Raw genomic sequence first — 18,051 nt, forward strand, 5'->3', positions numbered from 1 at the left:
TCGTACATTATCCTGCTGAAATGTAGGGTTTCGCAAGGATCGAATGAAGGGTAGAGCCACGGGTCGTAACACATCTGAAATGTAACGTCCACTATTCAAATTGCCGTCAGTGCGAACAAGAGGTGACCGAGACGTGTAATCAGTGGCACCCCATACCATCACGCCGGGTGATACGCCAGTATGGCGATGACGAATATACGCTTTCAATGTGCGTTCACCGCGATATCGCCAAACACAGATGCGACCATCATGATGCTGTGAACTGAACCTGGATTCATCCGAAAAAGTTACGTTTTGCCATTCGTGCACTCAGGTTTGTCGTTGAGTACACCGTCGCAGGCGCTCCTGTCTGTGATGCAGCATCAAAGGTAACCGCAGCCATGGTCTCCGAGCTGACAGTCTATTCTGCTGCAAACGTCGTCGAACTGTTCGTGCAGATGGTTGTTGTCTTGCAAACGTCCCCATCTGTTGACTCAGGGATCGAGACGTGGCTGCACGATCCATTACAGCCATGCGGATAAGATGCCTGTCATCTCAACTGCTACCGATACGAGGCCGTTGGATCCAGCACGGCGTTCCATATTACCCTCTTGAACCCACCGATTCCATATTCTGTTAACAGTCATTGGATCTCGACCAACACGAGCAGCAATGTCGCGATACGATAAACCGCAATCGCGATAGGCTACAATCCGACCTTTATCAAAGTCGGAAACGTGATGGTACGCATTTCTCCTCCTTACACGAGGCATCACAACAACATTTCACCAGGCAACTCCGGTCAACTGCTGTTTGTGTATCAGAAATCTGTTGGAAACTCTCCTCATGTCAGCACGTTGTAGGTGTCGCCACCGGCGCCAACCTTGTGTGAATGCTCTGAAAAGCTGATCATTTGCATATCACAGCATCTTCTTCTTGTCGGTTAAGTTTCGCGTCTGTAGCACTTCATCTTCGTGGTGTAGCAATTTTAATGGCCAGTAATGTAATTAATTTAGAGAGATCCGCTACAGTTGCACTAATATCTGAGCAAACCAGGACCGGTTTCGGATTTTAAAATTCCATCTTCAGGTGTCTGAAATCACATTATTTGGTAATACATAACATTCGGTCGGGCCAGTCAGTGCAAGAGTTCCAATCATTGCATGATACCGGAAACTGTACACTTTAGCACAGTCGCACGATAGGAATGCCAAAGAATTAATATGGGGAGTGTCTACCCTTCGCCCTTATGACGGCTTCCACTCTGCTGAGGACACTTTCAGTGAGGTGCCTGAGTGCCTGCGGAGGAATGGCAGCCCCTTCTTCCTGAAGACCGGAAACCAGGCAAGGTAGTGATGCTGGACACTGGGGTACGGAGCGAAGGCGACGTTATCGTCATCGAGGTCATTAGAGACGGAGCACAAGCTCCGATTGTATCAATGATAGGGAAAGAAATCGGACGTGCCTTCTCATAGGAACAACCCTGGCATTTGCCTGGAACGATTTAGGAAAATCATAGAAAATCTAAATCTGGATGGCCCGACGTGGGTTTGAACCGTCGTCCTCCTGAATGCGATTCCGGTGTGCCACCTCGCTAGGTCATAGTTTACATTGACGCCAAGTTGTCAGTTCATATGGCTGTCTGGTGCAGCTACCTATATCGTTCACTCGTAGATTTGACATAGTAATAACACAGGAAGAAAACGTTTCTGCCTTATCTGTTTCAGCAGATGCAATTCAGTTGCAATTGTTGTGCAAGATTTTCGCAGAGTAAAATTGGATGGTTCTTTTGAAAATAGAGACATTACAGTCCTATGCGTAAGTTAACATTCACCACAAGTTTCTATCTCTATATATCTAGAAGATACAGTTTTGAGAAAACGGCCCAGCCTTTTTGAAACACTGTGCACTCTGTTTATAGTTTTGCGTCTAAAACTTTTCGCCTCGACAATTTTATTTACGTAGCGCTTTTCTGCTACGTTGTAATAAAACAAGGACACTTCGTTTTGAGCATAAGCAGTTTTACGGAGTTGAGTTATGTGCCATAGATATTCCTCGCATATCTGCCTAGTATATTCTCATGCCTACTGCAAATGCATACAACTGGAATAATGAGACGCAGTTGTTAATCTCGTACTTAGACTGGTCCACTATGCAAGACGACAGGCTGTGTAGCAATTAGGAAAAATATATCTACATAAATTTCGTAGCTGCGGACAGTAACAAGATGCAAACTCCTGGCCGATTCTGCCAGAGATCGGTTATTTGGTGTTCTAGGATCTCATGCTCAGGTTTTCGAACTCACCCGTAGACTATTTTTCTATTTTAAAGTAATAAATTATCATCATTTTGTGTTACAATAGATAGATGCAGGAAATATAGAAACATAGTCCTAACTATTATCCTGGATGGGAGCTGCCTGATACTTCAAAATGATGATTATAGTGATGAAAGGGTAAGGTGTATTCACGTGCCAGCCAAATCTATGAACTTCACTCTGTCTCAGAGATAGCGTTAATATCAATGAAGTACTGATTTTGTTACGCTGATGCATTATTCTGAACATCATAAATAAAGTGTTAATTTGATTTGTAGCGCCGGCCAGAGTGGCCGAGCGGTTCTGGCCGCCACAGTCTGGAACCGCGTGACCGCCACGGTCGAAGATTCGAATCCTACCTCGGGCATGGATGTGTGTGATGTCTTTAGGTTAGTTAGGTTTAAGTAGTTCTAAGTTCTAGGAAACTGATGACTTCAGAAGTTCCATAGTGCTCAGAGCCATTTGAACCATTTTTTGATTTGTAGCATAGTTTTGTATGTAGGATTACCGTGCCGACAAAAACCTGGACGCTTTATTGACAACGGAGAAACTCATTCCTTGTAACTCGTTTATGATTCATTTCAATCATTTTAACTCGTAAGAAATGGGCAATTGAATTTAATCGTAGTTTTACGGCTGTTTAAGATGGTTCTTTAGGAAGGCGTCCTACAACTGCAGACATAAATGAGAACATGGCTGAAGTCTTCAATACGCTTTGGGATGAACGGGATTAAAAGTGTATCAGACAGTGGATGCCACAGGAACGTCAGAAAAAGAATTGACTGTGATATAGTTTTGCGCAATGAGAGTGCCTTATTTGTTGAAACCAGAACAAAAGCAAGTACTACATGGAAGCCAGAGGCTGAATACCTATAAAGGCAAAGTTGAATTCGTCTATCGGAAAATTATATCCAATGTTTTCTGTGACGCGAAAGGGGTTCTTCTTACTGTCTTTCAAAGAGAAAAAGCAACTGGTGAAGTCATCTAAATCAACAATCAAAAAGACATCAGGAAATGCCTGAAATACAGAAGCAAAATTTCATTCTTCACCATCACAATGCAATGTAAAAGTGCTCTGTAAATGGGAAACAAACTTCTTTCACCAGATTTGACATTCTCAAACTCCCACTCAGACCTACATCTAAGGAAATTTGTGGGTTAAAGATAATTTTAGCATAATGAAGAGGTTAGACAATTGTAAACGTTCCAGAGTCGTAGTTCAGGTATGGAATCAACCACACCGGTAAAAAGTTGGAAAAGTGTATTGATCTAATAGGAGACTATGTTGAACATGTGTGTTTTGACATAACAAACACACTTTCACTGCTAGTCCGAGATTTTCGCTTCGTACTTTGAGTGGCGAAAGTGGTAGGTAGGAAGGGAACTGACCGCAATCGTCCCAGCAGTTCTGAAGTGCATATAGGTCGGAAATGGTATCAACTTAATCTCGACGCGTATTTCTAATCTTCATTATTCGAACAACAGATGTCGGCAGCTGGAGCGAAAGATGTGGCACATTGGAAGGAACTCTCATTAGTGTTTTATCCCACGCTCGATGGGGAATGAAATGGGAAGGATCCTTTTCAAGGAAACCATCCTGGCTTTTGCATTTGATGTAACGAAGTTACAAAAAACGTAAGTGTGGGTAGCCGGTCGGGGATCTGAACCCTGTACAGGTCGAAATGAACGTCTGGCTCGGTTGTGGCACAGTGAAACTATATTCTGCAGGCGCTGCCTCAAAATCCTTCTTCGGCAGTTCAGACGTATGTTACCTGTGACTTTATGGTTTCCCCCCTCCACACTCCTGGGCAAGTGAGCTTTTGTTCCGGCTCTAATGAGCTCTAAACTGGCTACAAATTTTACCAAACCTTCCTTTAGCTGCACACTTGAGAAAGGTCACATGATAACTATGCGTCGACTTTTATTTGCTAGGAGCTAGTAACACTGCTACCGAAGAAAAGAGTATGCTCAATCTTTGCTGTAAGGACGTTCATGAAACTTATTCGATGCGTTGTGGCCGAGCGGTTCTAGGCCCGTCAGTCTGGAACCGCGCTGCTGCTACAGTCGCAGGTTCGAATCCTGCCTCGGGCATGGATGTGTGTGATGTCCTTAGCTTAGTTTGGTCTAAGTAGTTCTACGTCTAGGGGACTGATGACCTCAGATGTTAAGTCCCATAGTGCTCAGAGCCAGTTGAACCATTTTTTGAACTTATTCGATGTTTTGACGTTTTATCATTCAATAATTCCAATCCCAAAGAAAGCAGGAGCTGACAGATGTGAAAATTACCGAACTGTCAGTTTAATAAGTCACGGTTGCAAAATATTAACGCGAATTCTTTACAGACGAATGGAAAAACTGGTAGAAGCCGAACTCGGGAAGATCAGTATGGATTCCGTAGAAATGTTGGAACTCGTGAGGCAATACTGACCCTACGACTTGACTGGAATACTCTCTTTCAAATTCTGAAGGTGGCAGGGGTAAAATACAGGGAACGAAAGGCTAATTACAATTTGTACAGAGACCAGATGGCAGTTATAAGCGTCGAGGGGTATGAAAGAGATGCAGTGGTTGGGAAGGGAGTGAGACTGGATTGTAGCCTATCCCCGACGTTGTTCAATCTGTATATTGAGCAAGCAGTAAAGGAAACAGAAGAAAAATTCGGAGTAGGAATTAAAATCCATGGAGAAGAAATATAAACTTTGAGGTTCGCCGATGACATTGTAATTCTGTCAGAGACAGCAAAGGACCTGGAAGAGCAGTTGAACGGAATGGACAATGTCTTGAAAGGAGGATATAAGATGAAGATCAACAAAAGCAAAACGAGGGTAATGGAATGTAGTCGAATTAAGTCGGGTGATGCTGAGGGAATTAGATTAGGAAATGAGACACTTAAAGTAGTGAAGGAGTTTTGCTATTTGGGAAGCAAAATAATTAATGATGGTCGAAGAAGAGAGGATGTAAAATGTAGACTGACAATGGCAAGGAAAGCGTTTCTGAAGAAGAGAAATTTGTTAACATCGAGTATAGATTTAAGTGTCAGGAAGTCGTCACTGAAAGTATTTGTATGGAGTGTAGCTATGTATGGAAGTGAAACATGGACGATAAATGGTTTGGATGAGAAGAGAATAGAATCTGTCGGAGTATGGTGCTACAGAAGAATGCTGAAGATTAGATGGGTAGATCACATAACTAATGAGGAGGTACTGATTAGAATTGGGGAAAAGAGAAATATGTGGCACAACTTGACTAGAAAAAGGGATCGGTTGGTAGGACATGTTCTGAGGCATCAAGGGATCACCGATTTAGTATTGGAGGGCAGCGTGGAGGGTAAAAATCGTAGAGGGAGACCAAGAGATGAATACACTAAGCGCCCGCATCTCGTAGTCGTGCGGTAGCGTTCTCGCTTCCCACGCCCGGGCTCCCGGGTTCGATTCCCGGCGGGGTCAGGGATTTTCTCTGCCTCGTGATGGCTGGGTGTTGTGTGCTGTCCTTAGGTTAGTTAGGTTTAAGTAGTTCTAAGTTCTAGGGGACTGATGACCATAGATGTTAAGTCCCATAGTGCTCAGAGCCAATACACCAAGCAGATTCAGAAGGATGTAGGTTGCAGTAGGTACTGAGAGATGAAGAAGATTGCACAGAATAGAGTAGCATGGAGAGCTGCATCAAACTAGTCTCTGGACTGGAGACCACAACAACATCATTCTACACTTAAGCAAAATACACCACAGGCTCCCTTACTTGTGCCTGTAAGACCTTGCAAACTGCGATCGTTTGTTATTTGTATTTTGAGACCACCGCTCTAAAGTTTTGTTTCCACTGTCGAATCCAACTACGATAAAATTTCCTTAACAGCAATATTAATTATGATTACAAACATTGTAGTTATTACTACGCGTACCTCTGATTCTTGTCAGTTTTAAAACATTGTATTACATCAGTTGTAGGAAACTTACGGCATGTAGAGTTCCAATAACAACGTGTTGAAACGGCGGTTCTGTATAGCTAGCAAGTGCGTCGCGCGGTGGAAATCATTTCCGTTGCACGCGTCACGAGTCCACAAACAAGCCATTATGGTTGCACGCTCTCGTGGCTTTGTAAAGCACCTGAATCAACTCTGGCTCGTGTTTTCGCTCCCTGTTCGGTGACTGCACTGGCAGTCAGATCCGTGGCTTTTCGTAGTGACAGTCTGCGGAGTGTCGCAAAAACTGCCGTATTCTCTTCACTCTGTATCAAGTTAAAAAGAAGAGAGCCATGTGCTGACTGCTGCTGTAAGCACGCACCGGCTAATGGCTTCGTCAGTGTTTTTGCCTGCGCAAACTAACACATATCGGGATGTGGTTAGTAAAATAGAGCAGGTGTCATTCTAAATTTAGGTATCAAACACATACGATACCACCAGGTCAGAGAACTAGAGTCCGTCTATTTTTTCCCCTTGGATATGGAAGCTGTACGCCGGAAATAAAAAGTTTAGGCACACAGATATTGCTCCTTCGTCAGGCCAACTAGCCCTAGTGTCAGCTACGCAGAAGAAACCTCGCACAGATAACAAAGTGCATATTTTGTGCTTAGAGTGCAGTATAATTGAACCATAACTGTATGCAATCTTTCATTTATATTCACAATGGTTGTCTTTCCAGTATCGATATCAAAGGTATACCTACGCCAGAAGACAGGCTGCGAGACTGTCTAGTGTCGTATGTTGCGGGACTAAGAAACGCTGTCCACTTTCATGTAAAAGCCACTCCACTGGCCGAAAAATTTCCCGCGTCTGAGAGGGCTTCCCTTTTTCAGTGAAACAGGAGGTCTTAACAGTACTTATATCTCTCAAGCAATAAAAATATTAATCAAAAATAAAGTATTAATTCATATTTATATTACGACGATAGTCATCCTTGTAATTGTTTTCACTTTTTTTTCCTATGACGTACATTCCTGTCACACAAATTATATCGAACAGTACTAGAAGCGTTCAAAAGCACAAAAGATGGCGTTCTGAAAATCAAGCATCTAGCAATTTTTCACTAAGGCTGTAGTTCGGTTCAAGCAGACGTCACGCTGGACTCTTCTTGAATCTGTGGACGCATTAATAGTTCAGACTCATAAGCAACTTAAACGCATAAGAGAATCTTATCACAGGAGAGAAATTTCCTCGACAAATTCTGTGTTCATTAACAAGACATTGTCCGTCCTTCTAGTCTCCACTTAAGTTGATTTGCCTGCGGCTCGACTGTTTGAAAAGTCTCACCGCCCACTGACTGAGTAGGCCTAAAAATTACCCTCATCTCACGTTCCTTAGGGACTGAGACGCTGAATGCAAAAGAATGACGGCCAGATGCAGCTTTCAATTTGTACGCGCGTTCACAAGTAGGAAGGCTGCAATTTCTCTTTGGCTAGTTTCTTTCCTTATACTACTGCTGCTCTGTAATTTTGAGAACATGTCAGTACTTAAGAATATATATTACTTTCTGCTTCCGCCTTGCGTTGGAATATTTATTCATGTCGTTCCTTAACATGGTGAGATGCTTTATTTTTTATTAGGTATACTTTTGTACCTCTGTTCTTTACCATCTCTACTGCTGTCTGGAATGTTCACTCCATGATTCAGCTGAATAATTTTAGCTTCTAATGCAGGGTAATGTATGAGGCATTTTCAAAAAGTTGGAATCTTTAGAAGAACACTTGAGTACGTATTCAATCATACTCTTCGTAATGAAATACCTTACTGAACAACGAAATGGCTAATCGAAAACGAGACGGGGCACAGTGAACCCTCCATGGACTGCATATCACCTGATTTCAAAGTAAGAAGTAATAAGTCAGCCTCCATAATATATAAGTGCCCTCCCGCCCCCACCCCAGTTGTTTTGATTAGATAGTCTTGCCTTACCTGCTTACCGTATTCAATCCTTAGCCTCTCTTGACAATTTTTTATTCCCCACACTACTTTCCATTCCCAAACTGGTAATTCCTTGATCTCATAGTATGTGTCCTGTCTACCGATTTCTCATTTTAGTCAAATACTGCCATAAATTTCGTTTTCCTCAATCCGATTCAGTACCTAATTAGTTATTCGATCCAGCCATATACAGAATTCTTTTTTAGTACCACATTTCAACAACTTCAACTCTCTTTTTGCCTGAACTGTTTATAGTCCACGGTTCACTTCCAGGCAAGGTTACACTCCACACAAATGCCTTCCGAAAAAATACCTTAACTTTTAAATTTATGTTGGATGTTTACAAATTTCTCTTATTCAACATTTTTTGTTTTTTTTGCCAATCTGCATTTTATAGCCTCTCTATTTTGACCATCACCAATTATTTTGCTGCCCAAATAAAAAGCTTCTCTACTACTTTTAATGAATCCTTTGCTTAGTATTTTTTCCCTGAACAACACTTTTACATTGCGTTAGTCGATCTCACCCCTCCGAGTGGCGTCTCCGAGATGTGGAAAAACGTCAAAGACGTTCTTTTTATTGAAATGAAATACAATAACTTGACTTAACAGTATGACATAGTATTCTACTATAGTGATAATGTTAAAGCATTAATTTTAAGGATCTCTGTGAAGATGCACTTCAGTGGAGAAGAAGAAGTAGCCCAACGAAAAGTTCTTAAATTCGCTACCGAACACCACATTTCTGGCAGATTTTGAACGGATCTCCTGAGGTCGTGTGTGTGCGCTTTTGTTTTGTGGCCGGAGGGGGGGGGGGGGGGGGGGGGAAAGCGGCGGGAGAGGAAGAGAGGGAGAGTGAGAAAGAGAGAGAGAGAGATAGGTGAATGATTGTCCTGTAAGGAAATATAAGGAACATATCTAACTTCCTTCTGTACTTATTTTTTAACCCCTTGATATATTAACATAGGTTGTTTTTAATCCTAGCGTTATATTTATGCTTCGCAAAATTTTGAAGAAAGAGGGATGTTGGTAATCAAAAATGAAACTGACTTCATTATTATATTGTGAAGCATTCGTTAAAATACCCATATTTTTGATGAAATCTCTCAAGGATGTTCTAGAACTAACACCTGGTCGAATTACTTATAACAGCCTTCTGCATTCTGAAAATGCTACCTCTGTAAGATGAGTTCCCCGCAAAAGATTTCATACTCATCACTGAATGAGAACACGCGGCATAAATTACTCTGCGCACATAATTAAAGTGTCACTTTTTTGAAATCCCTTAACTATCTTCCATCGTATACTGCGAACTGCCGGTTTCGTCGCCGAAATGTGTGGGAATCAACGACCCAAGGGTAGAAGGGAAGAAGTGCTTCCGTTGACACACCTTATGCCATCTCCTGAGGTCGTATGTGTGCGCTTTTGTATTGGGGCCGGGGGGGGGGGGGTGGGAGGCGGCGGGAGAGGAAGAGAGGGAGAGTGAGAAAGAGAGAGAGAGAGAGATAGGTGAATCCTGTAAGGAAATATAAGGAACAAAAGAAATGAAGATGCTTTTTCCGTGAACGCTTGATAATTGTGGCGTTGCTACAGACACACTGGAAGGTGACATTTCCGGGATCCTATTAAGTTACGTAACAGTAGCCAGAACGAAGCAATTGACCTTGAGTTGTAATAGCCCCTCCTTCTCCCGGTATAGAGGCTGAATGGCCTTGTTCTGCACACGGTACGGGTCGTCCAGGGATTCTGGAGGTATTAATAAGGTGCCCCGGCTAGAGGCTATCGCAGTACCAGTCGCTGGCGTTGCTGTTTGTGTAGACGGTAAGTTTATTCCAATGTTTGCTCACGTATATGTCTGGATGTAGCCTCTAGCGGCGAAGACTCTCATAACGCTGCTGACATCCACCCAGCACGTACAACTGATCTTGGTAGCTGATCAGCCGCTTGTGGATGCTACGGGGACGACTTATTTGTCTGCTCTGATTGCGGCTAGAGTCTAACTCGGCTTTAACAGGTTTGCTGGAGCGATCTCTTTCGTTGCAGAAGTGTCGGCAAAACGTCTTTTCTAAGTTGCAGTGTGGTAGGCGTCTACTGCAGGTGAGGGTTAAATTTATATGTTAAAACCAATTCTGTGTTTTCTCTCCATGTGCTGTAAATCAACTTACACTAGGCAAACAAACATTTCTGTAATCAAATCTGCAGTAGTTCTTGTGTTGATTAGTTTCTGCATCACTAGTCAAGTGGTCAAATAGCGCAGTGCACAAAGATCAGTCATAGGAAAAGTTAGAGAACGAATAATTTCGATGTGAATACACCTAAAAATTTAGCAAGTGAAGTACTGTAGAAATATGACTTTTCACCTGTGACTACATAGACAGAAATACATCACGGCGTGTAAAGTTAAGCCAACCCAATGAATATGCCTTTCGCGTTTGTGATAATTAATAAGAGCATTCCAAAAGAAAAATGCTTTGTTTATAAACGAATATTTCAGTTAAGTCTTCATAGCAATTGGCGTTTTCTCAAGCGAGCTGTGTTTCGTCACCTACTTTTCGAACCTGAAACTTACGGTAAGAATTAAGCACTTCAAGCCCTCAAATGTCTACGTAGCTGCCATATTAGACTGTTCGAGTAGGATACTGGGCGTGTCCGACAACGCTGATTGAAATAATTCACTGGAATTAAACCTGCGTGTTCATCAGATGCTGCTAACAAGGGGAGACCGCCAATTGTGAAGTTCAGATTCGATTCATACTGCGCATAATAAAAGCTCATGGCCACAGGTGTAATGTGGCAAAGCACCAAGATGCACTTCTTAGCCGATGTCGAGAAAATCGACAGTTAAAAGAAACTGTTGCGGTGAAATACTTTCTACGGTTAATAATTTTCTACAGCGTCGTGGCCCAGCGGTAAGCGCTCGGGTTCGTAATTCGAAGGTCACCGGATCGAATCTCGCGCCAAGCAATTTTTTTTTGTAATTTATATATATATATGTTTTCCGCAAACAAAGTTGTATTTCACAAATGTTATTGTCTTCGCCGGCCGTTGTGGCCGTGCGGTTCTAGGAGCTTCAGTCTGGAATCGCGTAACTGCTACGGTCGCAGGTTCGAATCCTGCCTCGGGCATGGATGTGTGTGATGTCCTTAGGTTAGTTAGGTTTAATTAGTTCTAAGTTCTAGGCGACTGATGACCTCAGAAGTTAAGTCGCATAGTGCTCAGAGCCAGCCAATTGTCTTCATAATGTTTACCACGTATAGTTAAAGGAAGACGTAGAAACGATATTCCGAAACGAATACGTATAGTGTAAGTCAAACGTTCGAATTTGAATAGAGACCCCACGAACACAAATTTGCTGTGGCAGGTATGAAATATAAACTCCGTTACTCGCTCGTTACACTTGAAGGACAGATATTGAATGGGCTGAAACGAGCCACCGCATAACAGCGTAGTTGCCTGCTAACTTCGAAAGAAGGTAGATGCGGTCCCTAGCGCAACTTATAACATCGTCGAAAACCAGTGCGTACGTGAGAGCTTTTGTACACCCTGTTAAACAAACGGAAAAATGGAGGCGGTACAATTGGAGAGCGATTCGGGCCGTTCGCATGAAAGTGATGTGATCGAAGAAGATTCTATACACAGTGAAGTGGCGAAACAACAATTGAAAGGTGCGTTGGTGTATTTTGAAAGCCTCCTTCGTAACAGTAATCGCATCGCAGCAGAACCGTCATCATCAATCAACGAAGAACCCATGGTAATTGGGGAAGAAATGTTCCAGAATACGCTGCAAATGCTCGCCGAAAAAACCCTCGTTCATGATGAGGAACAGAGACATTAACGAAATCGACGATAATAATGCCTAGGAAGACGTTGAAACGAGTCCCATTGCCAACGAATCATCAGACGAATAAGAGCCGGACGAAAAGAAAAAGAAAAGGGTACGACTATATTTCTCTGGATTACAAAATTAGAGCTGTCAATCTGGCCAAAGAACATCCAGGCTGGAGTCTCAAAACTCTACAAAAAAAAGGGGTGCTCTCGTTTGACAAACATGGGCTATTTATCCAGGCGGGAAGAGCAAATTAAACGTGGCGGTAGCAAATTTGATAAATATTGCACCACCGAATCATGAGTGCACGATCGCTTCGTAGAAGCTCGACAAAACTTCCAGCAAGTTACTACCAGAAACCTGCAGCAGTGGGCCTTGGGCGCTACAAGTCAGTTCCCGACTTTCAACTTCAAAGCTTCAAAAACATGGGTCACCGAATTTAAAAAGAAGCATGGGATTCGGCAACGGAAAATCACAAAATTTGTTGCCCGGAAAGAGACGGCTACCCAATGCGAAATTTTGGCCGCAGCGGACACATTTCGGATCCAGACGCGAACGTTGATAACATACTTCGACAAAGATTTCATAATAAATTCTGATCAAACAGGTACGTAAAGAGCTGTTCACAGATGTCATATGACATGATGATATGTTAATCTATTACATGGTAGACGACACAGATTTCGTATATTTCTTATATAAACGACATTTTTATATTTTGTTTGTCAGGGTGCCAGTGCCAGTCCACGTTCAACAGAACTCTCGCCGAAAAAGGGTCAAAGGCTGTCCTGGTAACCCGACACGACATGAACAAGGTGACGCATTCGTATACGGCACAATATTCAATCACGATGTCTGGACGAGTCTTACCTCTTGTTTTCGTATGCTTCCAAGAGTCCACAGGTACGTTTGGACAGTCGACGAGTACGCCAAGAAGTATACCAACGTTGTTATTACATCCTCCAAATCCGGTAAACTAACAACAGGTTTGTTCATGGACTTCTTGCTTAATGCTTTGCAACCTTACGTACAAAAGAAAGAATTTCTCCTTCTGATCGACTCTTGGGGTGGGCAAACGAACCCGGCGTTATACGATGAGATGTTCCAGGACGATAAGAAGTTACCAACGTGCACTATAAAGGTCATTCCTCCAAAGTGCACTCCTCTCGTCCAACCATGTGACGTGTATTTTTACCGGCAGGTAAAAAATTTGATCAAGCGCCTTCAAAATTGTGCTTTTTTAATCGAGCGAAACCGTGACATGAACTCCAGAGTCGATTGTATAAAAATCCAATCCATCGCCCACCACCAATTGTCTTCTCCGATTTTTGCCGATATGATACGATACGCGTGGCATACTTCAAACCTGACGAACGATAGAACAATTGTTCAGAATGTCAATCAGGTGTGTTTACCAACAGATAATTTAAAAAACAATTGTTCTTGTAAAAACGCGTCGTTTATCAGATGTGCTCGATGTCGTGCTGTTTTCTGCTTTCCATTTTTCTATGATAACTATCACTCAGGTTCGTGCGATACTCCAGCTACTTCTGGTCACTAATTGTTAGTTATGTGCGAGTGTATACCGAACTTTCCAATAAATTGTATCCACTTGAATATTATTTGTGATATTGTGTTTTATTTCAAGTATTATTTTTCCACGACAAACGACTTTCAACAACTTATTATATGCATAATTGTTGCAACTGATTGCCGGGAAATATATATATTTTACTATTTGTTTTTGTAATTCCAATGTACGCACACACACACACACACACATATATATATATATATATATATATATATATATATATATATATATATATGTGTGTGTGTGTGTGTGTACATTTGAATTACAAAAACAAATAATAAAAAAAAAGTTGCATGGCGCGAGAGTCGATCCGGCGACCTTCGGATTACGAACCCGAGCGCTTACCGCTGCGCCACGACGCTGTAGAAAATTATTAATCGTAGAGAGTATTTCACGGCAACGGTTTCTTTTAACTGTCGATTTTCTCGACAATGACTGGGAAGTGCATCTTGGTGCTTTGCCACATTACACCTCTGGCCATGAGCTTTTATTATGCGCAGTATGAATCGAATCTGATTTTCACAATTGGCGGCCTCCCCTTGTAAGTGAGAGAGCCCGAGTTGGTCGTTGTTAGCCATTATACTAACGCCACTACAACACTCCAAACTGACATCATCAACAGCCAAATGGGTGGATAGATTTGAGACATCTAAACATGTTTTACGCGCTTATACCAACTACATTCTGTATTACAAGGACAATGTGCCTATCGGACTTCAGCACCAAGTAAGATCAATGTGTTCCAAAGAGTAGGCTAAATTGGGGTGTACAGTCACAATCATGAAGAAAACTTGCAGATTTTGCTATTGCTCCAACTGGACGCTTTGAAACAGAGATGCTGTATTTGTTAGGCGCAACACTGAAACGCCGTGTGTTACTCTAATGAGGATTCCGGAAACGATGAGCAATCTTGTACTTGGAGGTTCTAGTTGCATACTATGCGATGTGAAAGACTGTTCACTAAAGCGTCACGATAGCATGTCTCAGGGGCTTTGTCACAAGCTGCAAGCCGTAAGTGTGAAAATCTTTCTCCTTGCTTCTAATGAGTGAACTGAAAACATTAGGTGTGAGTACGTGACAGAGTGCTAATGAGCACGCCGTCGAAACATTTCTGGCTCAAGATGAATGGACGTACACGCCATCAGCGCTTAGCTCAGTTAGCATTTCGTTCTGTAGCGTCGTTGTTCTGCCTCCTTCTGGCTCCGAAAGGAATTTAGAAAGTTGAATGCTTAAACTACAGCGGTGTCACAGTTATTTCATTTTCATATTTTAATAGTTCACAGCCAACCCTTTGAGACAAAGAAGAAATGTATGTTGAACGTAACGGGACAAACAAATCTTACTTAGCTGCAACTTAAATTATTTTGTTTCTAGACAGGCTACTTTAAAAGTCCCGGGCGCGTTGTTGCTCTGATCTGCCGTAGTTACAGTGGGAAATTTCACTGTAAAAGCAGAAGGAGCGCCAGAATATCAATAATTGAGAAAAAATTAAAGTAAGAGCTAGAATGAGGACAAGCGAATAGCCGGCCGCGGTGGTCTCGCGGTTCTAGGCGCGCAGTCCGGAACCGCGCGACTGCTACGGTCGCAGGTTCGAATCCTGCCTCGGGCATGGATGTGTGTGATCTCCTTAGGTTAGTTAGGTTTAAGCAGTTCTAAGTTCTAGGGGACTGATGACCACAGCTGTTAAGTCCCATAGTACTCAGAGCCATTTGAACCATTTGAACAAGCGAATCAGTGATAGAATTGGAAGAAAGTGATCAATGTAGTTGAGAATGCTAGATCAGTGGGCAGGGAAAAATTTTGAATGGAAACCACTTGGCATACGTAAACGCGGCAGATCATGACGTTTATTTTTTTTTTTTTTTTTATTTTATTTATTTTATTTATTTATTGTTCCGTGGGACCACATTTAGGAGAAGTCTCCATGGTCATGGAACGAGTCAATACATGAAATTATAACACGATTGTAGAAACACATAAAATGAAACAAGTCGTTAGTTTAAATAAAGAAAATCAAGAATGTAACACTGGAATTTGCTTAATTTTTTATCTCTTCCAGGAGCTCCTCGACAGAATAGAAGGAGTGAGCCATGAGGAAACTCTTCAGTTTAGACTTAAAAGTGTTTGGGCTACTGCTAAGATTTTTGAGTTCTTGTGGTAGCTTATTGAAAATGGATGCAGCAGAATACTGCACTCCTTTCTGCACAAGAGTCAAGGAAGTGCATTCCACATGCAGATTTGATTTCTGCCTAGTATTAACTGAGTGAAAGCTGCTAACTCTTGGGAATAAGCTAATATTGCTAACAACAAACGACATTAAAGAAAATACATACTGTGAGGGCAATGTCAAAATTCCCAGACTATTGAATAGGGGTCGACAAGAGGTTTTCGAACTTACACCATACATAGCTCGAACAGCCCGTTTTTGAGCCAAAAATACCCTTTTTGAATCAGAAGAATTACCCCAAAAAATAATACCATATGACATAAGCGTATGAAAATATGCGAAGTATACTACTTTTCGTGTTGAAATGTCACTTATTTCAGATACTGTTCTAATGGTAAATAAAGCGGCATTTAGTTTCTGAACAAGATCCTGAACATGGGCTTTCCACAACAGCTTACTATCTATCCGTACGCCTAGGAACTTGAACTGTTCCGTCTCGCTTATAACATGCCCATTCTGTCTGATTAAAATGTCAGTTCTTGTTGAATTGTGGGTTAGAAACTGTAAAAACTGAGTCTTACTGTGATTTAGCATCAAATTATTTTCCACAAGCCACGAACTTACTTCATGAACTGCATTATTTGATAATGTTTCAATATTACACACAAGATCCTTCACTACCAAGGTGGTGTCATCAGCAAACAGAAATATTTTTGAATCACCTGTAATACTAGAAGGCATATCATTTACATAAATAAGGAACAGCAGTGGCCCCAGCACCGACCCTTGGGGAATGCCCCATTTAACAGTGCCCCATTGGGACTGAACATCATTACCACTCTCAATATTGCGGAGGATTACCTTCTGCTTTCTGTTCTTAAAGTAGGAGGCGAACCAATTGTAAGCTACTCCCCTTACTCCATAATGTTCCAACTTCTGCAGTAATATTTTGTGGTCAACACAGTCAAAAGCCTTCGTTAAATCAAAGAAAACACCTAACGTTCTCAACCTTTTATTTAATCCGTCCAAAACCTCACAGAGAAAAGAGAATATAGCATTTTCAGTTGTTAAGCCATTTCTAAAACCAAACTGTACATTTGACAGCAAATTATGTGAATTTAAATGCTGCAGTAACCTTGTATATACAAGCCTCTCGATAACTTTAGCAAACACCGATGGCATAGAAATAGGTCTATAATTGTCAACATTATCCCTGTCTCCCTTTTTATAAAGTGGCTTCACTACCGAGTACTTTAATCGGTCAGGAAACCGACCACTGCTAAAGGAAAAGTTACAGATATGGCTAAGTACTGAGCTAATATACGTGGAACAATACTTCAGTATTCTGCTAGATACCCCGTCATATCCATGAGAGTTCTTGGTCTTTAGTGATTTAATTATTAACTCAATCTCCCTCTTGTCAGTATCATGGAGGAGCATTTCAGGTAACAGTCTCGGAACACTTTTTTCTAAGAGCGCTATATGATTCCCTGTTGGGACTAGGTTTCTATTTAGTTCACCTGCTATATTCAGAAAGTGATTATTAAGTACTGTACATATATGCGACTTATCAGCAACACGGACATCCCCACTACGCACTGATTCTATATCCTCGACCTGTCTCTGCAGACCAGCCACTTCCTTTACGACTGACCATATGGTTTTAATTTTATCCTGAGACTTAGCTATTCTATCTGCATACCACATACTTTTTGCCTTCCTAATAACTTTTTTAAGCACCTTACAATACTGTTTGTAATGGGCTGCTGCATTTAGATTTTGACTGTTTCTAACGTTTTGATATAATTGCCACTTTGTTCTACAAGATATTCTTATCCCTTTAGTCAGCCACCCAGGCTGCCTGTTTGTGCTAGTACCCTGTTTTAAACGTTCTAACGGAAAGCAACTTTCAAAGAGCACGAGAAAAGTCTTGAGGAAAGCATTATATTTATCGTCTACTGTATCAGCACTATAAACATCTTGCCAATCTTGTTCCTTGATAAGGTTTACAAAAGTCTGTACAGCAACTGGACCAGCTTTCCTAAAAAGTTGGTAACTATATTTAACATGTGTTGAAGCACAAAAATCTTTTAGACTTAAAATTTGTGCATCATGATCTGAAAGGCCATTCCCTTTTTGCTAACAGAATGCCCTTCTAATAATGACGAATGAACAAAAATATTGTCTATGGTTGTTCTACTGTTCCCTTGCACTCTCGTTGGAAAGAATACGGTTTGCATAAGATTATATGAATTAAGGAGGTCTACCAGCAT

The 18,051-nt window shown here is 41.6% G+C and overlaps 1 protein-coding gene across 4 annotated transcripts in view; it reads left to right on the top strand.

Moving 5' to 3' along the window:
- Positions 1-18,051, top strand: part of LOC124778634 (superoxide dismutase [Cu-Zn]-like) — a 337,243-nt gene that overhangs the window by 274,159 nt on the left and 45,033 nt on the right. The window contains exon 1 of one of the 4 annotated variants that reach the window (XM_047253930.1): positions 9,939-10,012. The exons of the other annotated variants lie outside the window; for them this stretch is intronic. The gene's annotated coding sequence lies outside the window, so the exon portion shown is untranslated. Of the gene's footprint in view, positions 1-9,938; positions 10,013-18,051 lie in introns of those variants that run through there. 4 annotated transcript variants of the gene reach the window in all.

This window comes from Schistocerca piceifrons, chromosome 1 (genome assembly GCF_021461385.2).
Source record: "Schistocerca piceifrons isolate TAMUIC-IGC-003096 chromosome 1, iqSchPice1.1, whole genome shotgun sequence".
Lineage (NCBI taxonomy): Eukaryota > Metazoa > Arthropoda > Insecta > Orthoptera > Acrididae > Schistocerca > Schistocerca piceifrons.